The 18,274-nt window shown below is 31.2% G+C and overlaps 1 protein-coding gene across 1 annotated transcript in view; it reads right to left on the reverse strand.

Moving 5' to 3' along the window:
- LOC142220077 (diacylglycerol kinase eta) overlaps positions 1–18,274 on the reverse strand; it is a 146,998-nt gene that overhangs the window by 51,194 nt on the left and 77,530 nt on the right. Inside the window, exon 2 of the mRNA XM_075289001.1 lies at positions 9,409–9,489. The gene's annotated coding sequence lies outside the window, so the exon portion shown is untranslated. The remainder of the gene's footprint in view (positions 1–9,408; positions 9,490–18,274) is intronic.

An 18,274-nucleotide genomic window follows, 5' to 3' on the forward strand; every position in this document is an offset into this window, starting at 1 on the left:
GGGTTTGATGACAGATATTCTCCCAAGCAGAGCAGTTCAACAAGTACACTTCCCGAAGATAAATTTAAAGATTTTACTAATGAAGATTATATCAGATTCTGGATTTATAAGAACCATTTTTGTTTGAGTTTTAGATGAATCATTAACATCTATTGTAAGTGTGCAAAAAAATGCACACTAAAATACTTCTAGATTTCAAATTTCAGGCAAATTGGATAAAAACTACGGTTTCTAGAATCCCAAACAATAAAATCATTTCTTTCTTCTTTTTTCTATTCCAAGCACATTGGACAACAACTACAGTTTCTACAAGCCTAAAAAGTAAAATCGGGGATCGGTCTATATGGGGGATATACTAAAACATTGACCGATTTACACCTCTTTATGGTCGTAAAATAATTCTAGATTTCAAATTTCGTGCAAATTGGATAAAAACTACGATTTCTCTAAGCCCAAGAAATAAAATCGGGAGATCGGTCTATATGGGGGATATACCAAAACAAGGTCCACTACACGCCATTTTCGGCACACGCATTTGTGGTCCTACAATACTTCTAGATTTTCAATTTCATGTAAATTGGATAAAAACTACGGATTCTAGAAGCCCAAGAAGTAAAATCGGGAGATCGGTATATATGGAGGCTATATCAAAACATGAACCGATACTCACCATTTTGGCACATCTCTTTATGGTCCTAAAATATCTCCAGATTTCAAATTTCAGGCAAATTAGATAAAAAGTACGGTTTCTGTATGCCAAAGACCCAAATCGGGAGGTCGGTTTATGTGTGGACTAACATATATTAAAACCTGGACCGATATAGCCCTTCTTCGAACTTTACCGCCTGCAGACAAAAGACGAGTCTGTGCAAAATTTCAGCACGATTGCTTCATTATTGAAGACAGTCAGACGGACATGGCTATATCGTCTTAGAATTTCTCCCTGATCAAGAATGTATATATACTTTATATAATCGATATTTCGATGTGTTACAAACGGAATGACAAACTTATTATACCCCCGTCACTGTTCTATGGTGGTGGGTATAAAAATATTTAAAAGTAGTTTATAAACTTTCTTTCATTTAAAATTTAAATAAATGTTAACGAATTTGGCGATTAATTTTGTGTAAATCTATAATCCTAATTTTGTATAAACTTTGAAAATATATTTCATATTAAACAAGGATGTTTTATTTGTTTCTTTTTTTTTAAATATTTATAATTTTTTAATGCTAATAAGAATTTGTAAATATTGTTCGTCTCGACTTGAGAATTTATTTTCTTTAACTCGGAACAATACCAAGTTTTCTACTTCTTTTCAACAAAGATGCCACTTTTTATTACGAATGACACGATTTGTGCCACTTTTATGGTGATACGTGGACGTGAATTATCGTAATTAACGATAATTTTTATTAAATTTTCCAAAGAAGAACTTTTTCTAATTTTCAAGGACAAATTGGCTTGAGTTCTATGGATGTTTATTTTATGTAACGATATCCAGTTGTAAGTCGAAAATCCTAACTCTAAGGGCAAAGCAGCTTAATTTGTTTGACAGTTGGTTAAGGAGAAAAACTTTTTCTATGCTAACATAAATAAAGTTCGCATTCGTATTTTAAGGAGAAGAAATTTTGTACTCACTACAATATATGTTTTTTTTCGATATAACCCGGAAACGCCTACGTGTGTATAAATGTTTCTTAACATTTCTTCACACAGTCTATAATTTATTCAAACAAAAAAAAAATTTAAAACATATTCGAATTTATAACAATAAAAATAAAATCCAAACTACTATGCCATCTTTTCCTCCCCAAAAATGAAAATAAATGGTGAAATGATGAAAAAAAAAGAATCAGCAAGAATCCAAATTATTATTATTCTTTGCGATAATTTTGTCGTTTTAATTTTTTGCTTGAACAACAATTTATTCGTGTGTAAAATGAAAACCCAAAGAATATGGAAAATTGTTTTCACATCCTTCCTTAGGATGGTGTTTTGTGTTGATGTAGTTGTTGGTCTTTTTGTCATCACCTTTGCCCTATGCCCTGGCAAAGGAAAAACAAAATATCCGCAATAAAGCAACTTATTAAAATTCCTTTATTCTTCGTTAATATACCGAATTTGCGTTATTATTTTCCATCGATGTCCTGAATGTCGTTGGTCTCTCTGTAAGAATGTTGACTGATAGTCTCGTGCTGAATGTCTGCAAGTCTGTCTCGGCTTAGATATGAGGTCGGTTAGCTCGCACGCAATGTTAAAAAATGAGAAAAAAAATCCATGGTTGCTGATGTTTAGGTACAGGGTAGCATAATTTGTTTAATGGAATTTAAGGCAAATTGAAAAAAAAATCCACAAAAAAACACATCCAATGATGATGAACTCAATGTTAATAAACGAAGTGATATTCCTTGGAGGATTGTCAAGAACAATTCTAAGACAAAGGATACATGTATGTACATGAAAAACTCAAACTTGCACATTGAGTTGGATAGCGACATGAACCAGTGGAGTATTTATCATTGATGCTTGTTTTCTTTAGGATCCTATAAATCGGATTTTTTTGCGATTTGTCTTTGTAGTTTTTTTTTTTGCTATGGATGCCTTCATACCTTACCCAAAAAATGATACGAGAAACGTACCTTTTGTACGTGTTTAGTGTAGGTTTGTTGTAGGCTGTATTGGTTAGTCATCGGTTAAAAATCATCATGTCGGTGGACTCATAGACGGCGATGTGTGGTACGACGAAATTTAACTTCCGGCTTACCTCGTGGCGTCCTTGCTCATCTAGAGCCTCACGTCCAACCATACAACAATAAAAAAGGAATCTATTTCGTACCACTTTTACTATGCTCGGTTTATCGTATTGATGTGACAAATAGGACAAATAAAAATAATGTTTGAGAGGATTCTGGTGTTGATGAATCCCCATATAGCCCGCCCTAAGGGTATTGAATTAAACCTTGAATTAACATTGAATTTGTATTATAAACATAAATTAAAATGAATTTCCCTTTTTTAGACTAGTCGTTAACATGTAATAGATTAGAGTTTTAAGCTGTCATAATTTTAAGTAGCAACCCTGCTTCCTATTTGCTTCCCTCTTGCTTCTTTTCTGAAAAACTTTGAATTCATCTGTCAAATTTAATCTAAGTTTCCGGCCTCTTTCTTCATCCAGCCATCGACGGGATTACATCATCAATAAAATAGTACCTCTCAACGAAATCTCTTTTGTCTCTGTCTCTCCTCTTACAAAATCGGTAAATCCCATGTAAGTATTCGTCGTGGGAAGGTAATAAATTAAATTAGCCCATTAGCCCAGGAGCCTAAGCTCCATCGTCCAAAGCATAAGTTCCCCATTTTTCCACTCAACTTCTCATCTTGAGCTTTAGCTCTTAATTTAAAACCCATAATATATTATTCAGTACGTATGGGAATAAGGCGTATTTATTAACTTTTCATTTTATTTTTGTATCCAAACTAGCGAGGAGTATTAAGTTTCGAGTTTTGATTTCCTCATTGGTTCCCTTTTTTTGGACAAACTTTTGATTTCAAATTTTAAACGTACTGCCAAAATTACCACTTGATATTAATACAGGCTGATTTTGTAGTCCAAATGAATGATCCTTATGAGAAATGAATCAAGCCACGGACCGGTACAAGACTAGTCCCTAGTGTGTATGGGTCAGTTCCAGCTATGGTTAAAACGTACGAAAGGGACAGGTCATGGATTTGCCATTAACAGGTTAGATTTACACTTTATGGAAAGACTTGGACTCATTCCAAAGCACAAGTCCGGGGACAACTTTTTAGGATTACCCCATAGATAGGGCTTCATGTACCAGTCTGGGTCAAACCTTAGGAACCCCTTGCATTTTGAGCATCCGAATAGCACCAGAAAGGAAAAATTTGGAAAATGTTGAAAACAATTCTATTTCAGAACATGTGATGATAAGATTTTGATATCAAGAATATATAGAACATAGAAATTAAAAAATTATATGAACATTTAAAAATGCCATATGCCCTTTAGCGACAACTTGCACCAATATCCCGTAGGTATTCTACATACTATTTAATTATATTTTTGTCTCACAATTAAGGCCCTCGTAAACATTTGTATAGTCTCTTTTTGTCCTGCTTTGTAAAATCAATACAACGTCCTTTTACAACCCCATATTCAAGTTTGTTGAAATACATATATACATGGGGATTTACATGGTTACTTTATTTTTTTTTGCCAGACATCTATGACTACTCTGGGATATTTACGATATGATGCCACTTGATGTTCAAGGGCCTAGAGTTCAACCAGCACTGCTCAGTAATTTCACGCATCCATAAATTTCAAATTAACGTTTCCCTGGAAAGTATTACACAGGCACATATGCTTGTAATTCTCAGAGGATACAAAACAAAGAAATATTGGGAAAATGCCCACAGGTATATGCCTCTGTGGTGAAGAGTTAAGGCGAAACAAAAGCCCTTTAACAAATGAGAAATCTAGGATAAATCATTACTTCCAAAGAGATGCAAAATTAATGGTGTCAGTAGGTATGCGATATTGGAATATTGTGGTTTTTCCCCCATTAAGCCTATTATACGGTTTGCTTATCATTTGCTTACAGTAGTAACCATAGATCCCTTCTATGGAAATTTGAATACTTAAAGATGGTAAATAGACTACTAAGCTTAAGATATCATAACTGGTTTTGTGATGTCTAATCTAGTCAGCTACTACTCCTTATGTCAGAGCTTGCCAACCCAATATGCTTCGCGCACCCCAAAACATGTATCAATTTCGTTGATGTTTTGTTGAACTTAACAATTTGTGTTGTTTTAACAAATTTAATGATACAAAACCTGCTCAACCAAGAATGACGCTGCGCCCCCCTGGAACCTCTTGGTTCCCCCCATTTGGGAAGCGCTGCCTTATGCGTATGAATCTGAATAGCATTAAAAATCCTGTTGTCTATCTTAAAACATACAATGAAATAACACACCCCCCCCCCCCCCTCCACCCAAAAAAAACCCACATCCATTATGTTTGACGATTTGCTTTGGCTTAAGTCATTTTTTTTTATCATAAAACAAACTTTGTAAATTATGACCATAACAAAAGGACTACAAACTATGTAGAAGAAAACTGCATCGCTTATGTATATCACACACCTTAATAAAAATTGGAGTTTTATTTTGTAAATGTTTGTATGGGTGAGTGGATGGATGTGTGTATGGGATGGTCATTAAGATCCCTTGTTTTTTTTTTTTTTTTGCTTTTATACCCATTATACCCAGGTAATGTGTCCCAAATAACATTAAAATTTATCATTCTTTGTATTTTAACTTTCCAAAGCTTCTTCCTTTTGTCACTGGTATCCTAACACACACACACACACACACGAAGACATATAAGTAAGGACAAAGTTTCCGTCAATTTGATTGTAATGGTTCACTGGTCTTGACTTTAAAGGTTAACACATAAGTGTTGCTTGTTTGTTTTACAAGGATTACTGTATAACGTGATTAAGATGCGAGAGCTATAATTTTTGGTATGGCTGAAATGTCCTGAGATGCCGTAAAACGAAGACATTACTTTCCGCTTGGTTAAGCACGCAATAGCTTTAGACCAACAAAAGATGGTTGCTTGTCAATTATGGTTGATTTTTGGTTATGTTATTGTGTTTGCATATTAAATTAATTGTGGTAATAAATTATTATTAACATTATAAATTTTTTGTAAGATTTTACATTTTGTGGTTGAATTTCTCTATAAAATTGGTACAATTTTAATTAATCCACTTATAGAAATATTAATTTGGATTTCGATTATTATTTCGGTTATGGACTAGAAAATCGAATCGTTATAAAGAAATTTCATTAACAATAATAAGCTAATTATTTTTCCCAATTTGTTTAACATGTGCCATACTATGCAACAGGTCATTATAAGTTAGTGCATGTTTGCAACACCCAGAATTACACAAGCTAGATACGTGATGTCTTTGGCAATAATGCCTAGAACCGGCCCCTGAGTGCAGTTGCCATAGTCGGTAGAATTCTATCAAAAATATTAGTTTTTTTACTGTTTGGTAGATTGGTATATTTCTTGATTTTGCAAAGTATTCCTCTCCAACTGAGAGGTACTTCACAAATTTTCTATAGAAATAAAATTTTAATAAAATTTTCTATAGAAATAATATTTTAACAAATTTTTCTTTAGAAATAATATTTTTGCAAAATTCTGACAAAAATTTCTATTGAAATAAAATTTTCTATAGAAATTAAAATTTGACAAAATTTTCTATAAAATAGAATCTTGACAAAATCTTCCATAGAAATAAAAATTTAAGAAAATTTTCTTTAGAAATAATATTTTGGCAAAATTCTCTATTGAAATAAAATTTTATATAGAAATAAAAATTTGACAAATTTTTCTATAAAATTAAATTTTGACAAAATGTTCCATAGAAATAAAATTTTAAGAAAATTTTCTTTTGAAATAATATTTTGGCAAATTTTTGACAAAAATTTCTATTGAAATAAAATTTTATATACGATTAAATAGAACAATACAATTTATTGGCCACGAAGGCTTACTGTATTGTTAAATAAATGAAATGAAATGAAATCAAATTTTGACAAAATTTTCTATAAAATAAAATCTTGAGAATATCTTCTATAGAAATAACATTTTGACAAAATCTTCTATAGAAATAAAATCTTGACAAAATTTTCTATAGAAACAAAATCTTTATAAAATCTTCTATAGAAATAAAATCTTTTTCTGGTTGATTATCGTTGACCTTTTTATTTTATTTTTAAGCAATACTTTTCATAGTTTCGGTTATATGTCGATTAAAAACCATAGGATTGATGTTTTTGTCTTATTCTTATTTCTTATTTTCAAAACCGTTTTCAAGGATTTATTCTAGTGTGCACAGCTTCACGCTCGCTTTTACACTGACAAAATTTTCTAAAGAAATAAAATCTTGTCAGAATCTTCTATAAAAATGAAATCTTCACAAAATTTTTCACAGAAATAAAATTTTGATAAAATCATCTATAGAATTAAAATTTTGATAAAATGTGTTTATAGGAAAAAATATTGACAACATTTTCTATATTAATAACATGTTTATAAATTTTTTTATATCAATAAAATTTTTTATAGAAAAAAATTTTTTTGACAAACATTTTTATAGAAATAAAATTATGACAAATTATTTTATTATTATTTTTTATAGAAAAAATCAATATTTTTCTTTTGAAATAAAATTTTGACAAAATTTTTTTTATGAAAATAAAATGTTGATAAAATGTTCTTTAGAGATAATTTTTTTTTAAATTTTCTATAGGAACAAATTTTGACAAAATTTTCTATAGAAATAAAATTTTAACAACGAAGCGAACGTTATCGTTTTTTATCTTTTTTATCTTAGGACGTTTTCGTTTCGCAAAAAATATGTTGCCTTGGTGTTACACTACTTCTTCCCTCATTGTATTTTCGCTCAAATGATAGTGTCATTCCAAAGCTATTATTAATTCATAACATTTTGAGGGATACAGGATCCAAAATCTATGACAGTGTCCTTCATATGTGGCAATCAATTTCGATAATGTTGCACCTTTTTTCCAATCGAAATCGCCATTATATTCACCCTCAAAAAAAAAAAAAAAAAAAAAAATCGCTTCTGTAACATATACCACAAACACATTTTGCTTCAAGCATATATATTTTCAGGATTGGTCCCAAAAAAAATATTGTTTGTATTGTTTAAACATATTATGATTCACCTTAAGACATGGACTGATAGAAAAAAATTTTAATGAAATTTTCTTTGTGTGGATATATTTTTAAGGCATCAATTGATTACTTCCATTATTTTACTTGCAGAATACTCTCAAGGTCTCTCTTTCCAAGCACGTATATGTTTATAGGCTATTTCAAAATTAATATATGTTTACATCTAAACATAGTATATTTATAAACATTTTATGTGCCAAACATAATATGTTCTAACATATTAACATATATGTTCCAAACATGTTGTACTAGTTTATGAACATTATATGTTTGCACTTAAAAATATTGTGTTAAAAAAATTGTAGTTCCAAACATATAATTTTTACACCCAAGCATATGAAAAACAGTCTTTTTCGTCCGTGTTCATTGCAGAAATTTAATTTGTTTTATTTTTTAATTTTTTTAAGAAATTTACTCCAGGCCAAAAAATTATTCTTTATTCAAAGTATGTCTCAAAAATTTAATGAACTAATTTCAATGACATACAAATAAGTTCAAAACTAACTAAAGCAGAAGAAGTTTTTCATACACTTCTCAAAAATAATAAGAGTGAACTACATCGTGGTAAAAATGGTAATGTTTGACGCCTAAGATTTTTTTTTTTTAATTTTAGTTTATTTTAGTTAAATTTTCGCAAGAAATAGTTCGTTTTTACCATAACATAGTTTTCTTTTTTTCTGTGTAGGTTGCAGTTTTAGTCCAATTTTCAAATTTGGCACAAGAATGTGTTTTGGGTTGATATGGGCTCAGATTTACATATAGCCCTCTTATTTATCTTTCGTCCGATATGCACTCATATGACCACAGTGACCATAGTTTTACCCCGATGTAGGAGAAGAATTTAGATACTAGCTATCCATGTTAATTTTGGTTGAAATCGATCTAGATTAAGATATAGCTCTCATATAGTTCAATGACATATGGATTTAACGGAGGGACGTAAATTTCCAAAATTTGTGTCCCAAATTTAATAATCAAAATTTTGATGTAAAGATTTCAAACTCTATTGTAATTAAATTTCCATTATTTTAAAGAAATTTGTCCGTAATGTTTTGTAAATTGCGCATTCTAAAAATTAGGTAGCGTAAATATTTTTAATATCACGTAAATATAAAATATGTAATATCAGTGTATATTGGGGATGACCATTAAAAGAGACCGAGAAAATGGAGAGCTATGGGGAGATCAGAAACTAGCCATAGCTTACTGAAGATTGTGTTCAACATTGACCAATATCAAAAACTCAAGCCAAACAATAAATAGTTCAACAATGTAAGTTCGAATATATATTATTTACAGGAATCATATTTGAGGAATTATATGAGCATATGGAACTCCTGTTATATTCTCTAAGCTCTGTCACTTATAGTTGTGCTTATTTTCGTTGTTTTAATTTTTTTTTTTTTTGAAAAACAATCTTCAAAAGATTTTGGTAATTCAAGTTGCCATATCATAAATGAAAACTCCCCTCTAAACATTTAAGTCTTTTACTAAATGCTTTTAGAATTCCTTTACTGTCTTTATGATATAATTCTAGTTGACATCATCTTAGAAAACTGTCAATATAAATCATCTAAAGTCTAAAGTTATTAACTTACCTGAAAACTGTGATTTACGTTTTTAATACTGCATTCGGCCGTACACAAATCGGAGAGGTCGATTTCATCGAAGACATCACTCTGTAAGAACCATAGAAGAAAAGAAAAAATTGTCATACTCAAGTTTTATGGTTTAGGGACATCAGTGATAGTGTCTGTTAAAAATGAAGACTAAGAGCGACAAGTTAACTTATAATCTAATCACAAAGACACACCCACACACGGAGACACATAATGATACTTTTATGGCCACTAACTTTAGGGACAGGTGGTAACTTTGTGAGCTGAACAAAGTGCATTTGATGTTCATGTCCATTTATTTGTCATTATTTCGTTAAACTTATGGGCGTTAAAGAAATTTGTATTACGTACAGTGCTTTTGAAACTTTATAAAAGGAAATAATTTAATAAAGACATTTCAAACACTTGCTTCTTGGAGTAGATTTGTTCTTTGTTATCTCTTACTAGCCTTAGAAAATTTTCCTATGTTCGACTTATGGTGAAGGGTACTCAAAGCTCGATCTACTCAGAATTGTTTCTTTATAATTTTCTTGATTATTTTTGCACAATTGCAAATAAAAAGCTTTTTTTTTCACATACAAATTTGATGAGGTTACTGCAATATTTTGTCTCTTAGTAGCCATGTCAATTTCATCAACATCATGTTATGCTATTATCAATATTCATAAGATGTCATGTCTGCAATTGAAAATCTTTTTGAATAATAAGAGGATTACTTGCAATTTCTAGTGAATTGGATTGAATGCGTGTAGTACTTATTTTGATCTAGAGAAATATTTTTGGGAAGGATTGAAGACCCATAACAAAACTAACTAGTAAATTAGAATTTTTCAATAAAAAAAGGGTCAATAAGAAATTTATGCTATTGCTGTTGAATCCGCATAAGAAGATAATTGAGAAATGCTGTACACACAAAAAAAACATTTTTCTGATTCAATCACGAAATTAATTGATCCAATTAATTTTTTAATTGAAATGTCTTCAATAACGAAAATGACAGTACACATCACAATTTTAATTGGGCATAGAACAAAATATTGATTAAAAAGTTAATTGATTTCCTTAGCAAATTTCAATTAATTTTTTAATTGATTCACTTAAAAAGTTTAATTGATTGTTTGAAATACATTTTTAATTAAAAATGAAAAAAATGCTCATCACTTTTTTAACTAACTTAGTCTTCCGAATTTTATTAAAAAGTTAAGTGTGTCAATTAAAAATTTTAAAATTTTCAATCATTGACTTAATTAACTTACTGTTTCTATCTTGATTAAAAAGTTAAATGTATCAATTAATTAATTGAAAAAATTTTATTTTTTAAACTTCATTTAACTTTTTAATTGGAAATATTTTGGTGATATTTTTTCTGTGTAACTAAAACATTTTTCTTTAATTTTTTAATTTCTTTTTTTTTATTAAATTTCAATCCCTATAGAAATAAACCCAAACCTTATAAAATCCACATTTACAGGTGAAATCAATGAAACATTATTTTTGCAGTGGGGATGATCAAATTGGCCAATTGGTATTTGTTGTACTTGTATATAGATTTCCGCCATGAAAGTGTACCCCAGGAGAAATTGCTTTCCAATTTCCTCTTACCTTAGAAATGCTTTGTGCTGGAACCGGAATTTCCTAGCACGTGCTGTGAAATTTGAAATATCAATAATGGAAGACAAAAAACAAATATAAGTAATATTATTTGCTTTTTCTGGCAGCAGCAGATGGTAAAGAATAAAACCTACATAATTGAAACTAGGATTCAATTGCTTATAACATTTATGATAAAAGTTACTATGAGAATTTATTAGAAAACAGTGAGACTTCTGTTGGGAGACGTTTGATAAAATATCCCATTTAAAATAAACATCTCCCCACATCCACACTGAAAACAATATTGTCGTGAGGCCAAAGATTTATATCAAAGATGCATTTCTCTGATATAATTTTTTTCCTTGCTCAAAAGTTGATAACCTTTTCAATTAAGTCGTTTTGGCTTTATAGTTACCCAGCAAAAAAATTTGGAAGTTCTTCCAAAGGCACAACTTTAAAAGCACTTCCAGAAGATGCACTCCCAATGATGTTCTTTATTTTAACTACCCAGGAAGTTCGTTTAATTCAATTTTTTATAACTTGGTTTTTTCATACTTTTAATGGGTAATTGTAACTTTTTTTGTTTCAAATAGGTTAAAAACAGAGTAAGAATTCATAAAATGGTACAAATCACTTAAATTTTGTCGAAAAAAATGCAAAATCCAATCTGAAAAATTGCGAATTTTTGAAAATATTTGAGGTCAAACGTTTCTGACAAGCGTTAGAATCCATTAAAAATTATAAAAAATATTTATTTGACAAAATATCACAGAATTTTCTAATTTACATCCAAAACATTGAATTCGGAACACACCTAAAGAAGTGATGTAAATTCAGTGCAACGGCTGTTGAAATGGAGAACTTCCGTCCTATGACAAGCCCATGTTAAATTCATCGCTTCTGCGTCAATTTTGCACCACTTCCGGATCCAAAAAGAACATTTTCATTACTTTTTTGGCGACGCTTTTTTTGCTGGGTAAGTGATTCAACTTATATTTGGCTGTTATAACATGAAGGAAAATTTGGGTTTACTGAGGTCAACTTGGCTTTAATACTTTGGAAAAAATCTTCAAAATTTATGAAATCGTCTTTAAATTTTTGGAATTTTTTCACCTTGGCTACAAGCTAAAAAGCGTTTAAAATAGGATTTTTTTCAACAATTTATTTTCAAGACTTTTTTTCAATTGAAAAATTATTGAGTGATTCAATTATAAAAATTATTGAAAATTCAGGAACAAATCAAAAAAATATTATCGTGAGGCCAAAGATTTCATGTCCTTAAAATACGTATGCAAATTTTGCTTAGCACAAAAAACGCATTTCTCTAATATAAAGTTTTTTTCTTTGTCCGAAAGTCGATAAACTTTTCAAAGAAGTCGTATTGTCCTTATAATTAAGTGATAAAATGGGTATTATAACATGAAATAACAAGTATATACAGCCGTAAGTTCGGTCAGGCCCTCCATCATGGATTGCGTAGAAACTTCTTCTAAATAAACGTACCAAGAGGCTCCAAAACCAAATCTCGGGATGGGTTTATATGGGGGCTATATATGATTATGGACTGAGATGGACCACTTTTGGCATGGTTGCTAAATATCGTATACTATCACCACGTACCAAATTTCGACCAGATCGGATGAATTTTGCTTCTCCAAAAGGCACCGGTGGTCAAATCTGGGGATCGGTTTATATATAATTATCGACTGATATGATACAATATACTAACATCACGTACCAAATTTCAACCGAATCGGATGAATTTTGCTCTTCTAAGGGGCTCCGGAGGTCAAATTTGGTGATCGGTTTATATGGCGGCTATATATAATTATGGACCGATGTGGACCAATTTTTGCATGGTTGTTAGAGACCATATACTAACACCATGTACCAAATTTCAGCCGGATCGGATGAAATTTGCTTCTCTTAGAGGCTCCGCAACCAAATCTGGAAATCGGTTTATATGGGGGTTATATATAATTATGGACTGATATGAACCAATCCCTGCATGGTTGTTGGATACCATATACTAACATCACGTACCAAATATCAACTGAATCAGATGAATTTTGGTCTTCCAAGAGGCTCCGGAGGTCAAATCTGGTGGTCGGTTTATATGGGGGCTATATATAATTATAGACCGATGTGGACCAATTTTTGCATGGTTATTAAAGACCATATACTAACACCATGTACCAAGTTTCAGCCAGATCGGATGAAATTTGCTTCTCTTAGAGGCCTCGCAAGCCAAATCGGGGGATCGGTTTATATGAGGGCTATATATAATTATGGACCGATGTGGACCAATTTCTGCATGGTTGTTAGAGACCATATACTAACACCATGTACCAAATTTCAGCCGTATCGGATGAAATTTGCTTCTCTTAGAGGCCTCGCAAGCCAAATCGGGGGATCGGTTTATATGAGGGCTATATATAATTATGGACCGATGTGGACCAATTTCTGCATGGTTGTTAGAGACCATATACTAACACCATGTACCAAATTTCAGCCGGATCGGATGAAATTTGCTTCTCTTAGAGGCCTCGCAAGCCAAATTTGGGGGTCCGTTTATATGGGGGCTATACGTAAAAGTGGACCGATATGGCCCGTTTGCAATACCATTCGACCTACATCAATAACAACTACTTGTACCAAGTTTCAAGTCGATAGCTTGTTTCGTTCGGAAGTTAGCGTGATTTCAACAGACGGACGGACGGACATGCTCAGATCGACTCAGAATTTCACCACGACCCAGAATATATATACTTTATGGGGTCTTAGAGCAATATTTCGATGTGTTACAAACGGAATGACAAAGTTAATATACCCCCCATCCTATGGTGGAGGGTATAAACATTTTTTAGGGTAAGGTCAACTTGACTTTAAAAATTCAGAAAAATTCTTTAAAATTAATAAAATTGTCTTTAAATTTGTTGTATTTTTGCATCTTGACTACAAAGCTAAAAAATCGTTCAAAAATAGGACATGGTTTTCAACACTTAATTTTAAAGACGTTTTCTACTTGAAACATAGCAGAACTTCTACTAGAAGTCGAGTCTTACTTTGGAAAATAAAGTTGTCGTTAACTCGTTTTTAAAGAACTTTGATAGCATATGAAGAAAAAAAGTTGAAAAAACGAAAAATTAAAATTTGCTTCCTAGAAGCAAGTACACAAAACCTAAATTTAAAAGAGAATTGTGTCTTAAAAGTATCCTTACTTGTATTCTCCGCTTCTTTTACTCGGAATCAATACCAATGTCAAGACAAATTCCGTTTGTGATGATACTACATATATACGATTTACTTATGTGACTCGAAACCCTGAGTCTGCATTAATCTCCATACCCGCCCTTTACTAAAAATCTCCCAACCATAAATTAAAGAAGCAAAAAAAGAGCCCATTTCTTTTCAGAGTTTTGGCAAGTATGGTAAACTTTTCTTAACAAATCGTACACTCATTAATTATTTAAATATAAATTTTTCAATACCTCAAATGGTGTGAGTTCTTTGTTCTCATACATATAAGCCTTCTTGGAATTTTAAAAGCAATTTCCCCCCCAAAAAACAAATGAAAGGCAAAGCAAAAAAACTTAAACAGTTGATGAAATTGATGAGAATTAAATTTCATTAACTTGTAATGGAATTCATGAAATTTTTCTACCAACAATACAAAAACCAAATTCGTTACCAAGGATGATTTCTTGTGAATGTCACTTGCTTTCCGTGAACATAATTTGATAAACTTCCTCGACTCACAAGCAAGTGGGGGGTACTTGCCTTTGAGTAATTTGTTTTAATGTTCGTTTTCACAAGGTACATTGTCATTGCCTTGGCTAGAGTGTTTTACCGTAATTCAATTTGCTGTGAAAAGTGTTTTGGCAAATAGTAAATGTGATTTTTTCACAAATCATTAATGTCTATGAGCAATGTTCTGCTGTCATACTATAAACGAGGGAGCCCTATGGACAATGGGGAAAATGATTTTTAAGTAGAAAAATCAAATTCAGAGTAGGTAGCATAGAAGGAAAATTCCTAATATAAATGGATTCTTTGGAATGTCTCGGGAAAAAGATGGTGAATATTAATTTGAAATGAAAGAACTTACAATGCCATAGAGAGAGAGAGAGAGAGAAGTAGTGACAATAAGAGGGTCCTTTAAAGAAGTTGTTTCACATACTTACAGAAGCATTGAATATTATTTCGTAGTAGACAAGGGATACATGATGAATTGTAAGATATCTGAATTTATTGTCTCATTGGTAGGATTATCTGTCTGAAAATCTGAGCAAAGTTGATCAGAATTAAATATCATTCAATCAATCGATCGTTTAGTCCAAAAAGTAACTGTTCATTTACTCGGCTTACTTAGCTTCCATTTTTAGGATAAAAATTCGCTACATATATGTTTTTGGGCGAAACCTTAAAACGAAATTGTCCAATTTACCCACAATGATATTTTTCTATATATAAATTTTACAACCAAAATTTTCTCTCTATTTTTTTGATTATAATTATAATTTTCAATTATATTTTTTATAAATATTTATTACTTTATTGGTGGTTAGAAAAAACAACTAAGCACACATTATTGCCAATTTTGTACAATGTAAATGCCAATTTCGATAAAATTACCACATGAAAACGGTTACCGTTCATATTGGGAATATACATAAATCTTGGATGATGTACACCTGCTGTTTTAATCACAATAACAGCACCAAAGGCACCATTTTATAGGGTAATTAATAAAGGGCCTGGCTGGTTGTACTGTGCTTAAAATGGCCCTCTCTCTCTCTCTTAGCGTCGGTAAACTTTACACATTTCACAGTGCTGCTATTATCCACAGACGTTGGTAGAACAGATGAATGGATGGTTGGTTGGTTTTATAGGTAGGTATTATAATATAATTAACTATAATTTATTTTCACCGTTTTTACAAAATGAGCTATGGGGTCTTTTCAGTCAAACTTTTGTTGAGTATCCTTTCACCTTGTCTGTTGCAGCAACTGTAGCGGTTGGCTTCAGGTTTTTGCCAACATTCATGAGTCATTAAAGACAGTTGCTAACTGCGGAAGCATCCAAATTAGAGCTACGTCAGTCAACGTTAAATGGATTGAACTTGCGAGAGAAACAGTGTTTGGAAAACCAAAAGATGGATTTTTTTTCTAAAGTATCAAAGAAGTCAAATTAGGGGATTGACTAGACGTATTTGCAAGAAGAAGTTTTTGCTTTTGATGTTGGATGTAAAGAATATGTAAATATTTTTAAGAGATATAATTTATTTAAATAAATTCCTTAAATATAATTATTTAATTTAATATTTTAAATTTATATTATTTATACTATTTTAAATATAATTAGCGTATTCGCTTATTATATGAAGATGACGAGACAATTTCCAACGGTGATTAAACGTCCGACAATATTTCTGTACTATTCAGCCTTTCTAAGCTTCTTTCTAAATGCTACCCCACACTGTTAGGCTATCATTCAGAATTGCCTGTAAGATGGAGGTCAATTCGGTTTGAATCCCGAATAGAGTCTATCATCAGCATGTGTACTAAAAATTTAAGTCCACATATGCGTATGAGTATTATGATTTATTTCTTGTAAGAACATGTGGGCGTATGATTACTAGTAATACAAAATTAACTGTAAATCTGTTTCGAGAAACTAATTTTTACGAAATGCTAATTGTAGACTTTTGTGGCTAGTGTAGTAAAAATTAAAGTCCATTGATGCATATGAGTATTATCATTTATTTGTTATGAGAACATGGCAACGTATGATTACTGGAAATAGAAAATTAAATATAAATATATTCCGAGAAACTAATTTGTAGAACAAACTAATTTTATTATTCATTATTAGCGATAGCTCAATTATCGACTTATTTTAAAGAAGAGGTTTTTGTTTTGATGGTAGATGTAAAGAAAATATAAACATTGTTAAGGAAATATAATATTGAGAACCATCCAGACTTAATAATCAGCATGTTTGTCTATATCAGAGTATCATTTAGGACCATCTGTAAGAAGGCGGTCACTTCCGTTCGAATGCTAAATAGAGTTTTGTGGCATGTGTACTAAAAACTAAAGTCCAATGATGCGTATGAGTATTATCATTTATTTCTTATAAGAACATGGGGACGTATGATTACTAGTAATAGAAAATTAAATATAATTCAAATTGTAGAAACTAACAACTAATTTTAATGTCCATTTTTAGACATAGGTAATTTTTTCGCTAATATATAGTAGATAGTATTATATCCTTTTAAAACCCCTCAATGAATCCACAGACTGTGCGGTAATACCTCCTATCACTCTATAGCTTGCCTTTGTTGGTTTTCCTTCTAGCTGATATTCCATCAACACTTACCATTCATACCATGGTTTGGTTTTTGCCGCTTTAATGCTATCATGGAATTCTTTAAAGAATCCCGCAATTTCCTTTGGGGTGTTGGTTTTCTTTAATGTTCTTTTTTGGTGATTACCGAGATTTTATTCCATTCGAAAGGCAATCCCTCTGTATCCATTTTATCTTGCCCATTCCCACAGTCGATAAACATGCCATTTGATGGTTTAGTTATTAGTGTGATTGAAGTGTAAATAAAAAAGGAAAAATGAATATATTCTGGATGGAAAACGGAGTGAGAGTGAGAGAGGGAATTTGCAAGGGTCGTTGAAAGAAATTGCAAACCCTTCTAAAAGTATTTGGTTTTAATGATTTTCAGACATCAACATACAATATTTGAAATTGGGGGAACAATATTCTTTGAACTCATATTGAGTTTCTTTTTTTTGTTTTGTAATATAGCAACACCAGAGAAACGAGAAGGCATTTAGTCTTAGTCCCATGAAATTGAAGTTTGAGACATTGATTGAAATGCAAAGGCCATCTATGTTAAGATATTTAATGGTCTATCAAAATCGTATGTCAAAAAGTCGTTTTAGTGTAAACGTATAGATTTCTATTCAACATATTCATGGGACGTTTTTGAAAATTAATGTCTTTGATCAAGGTAATACTTTATTCCAACTTTAGTCCAAGTGATGTATGAGTATTGACAATTGAGAAAATATCAATCAAAGGCCCTAATGGATTGAAGTAACCAAGTTTAGGGGAAGCAGGAGAGAATGGATTGTGATATGTTACTTAGTTACTTTTTTATACCCTCCACCATAGGATGGGGGTATATTAACTTTGTCATTCCGTTTGTAACACATCGAAATATTGCTCTAAGACC

The sequence above is a fragment of the Haematobia irritans genome, chromosome 1 (assembly GCF_050003625.1).
Source record: "Haematobia irritans isolate KBUSLIRL chromosome 1, ASM5000362v1, whole genome shotgun sequence".
Lineage (NCBI taxonomy): Eukaryota > Metazoa > Arthropoda > Insecta > Diptera > Muscidae > Haematobia > Haematobia irritans.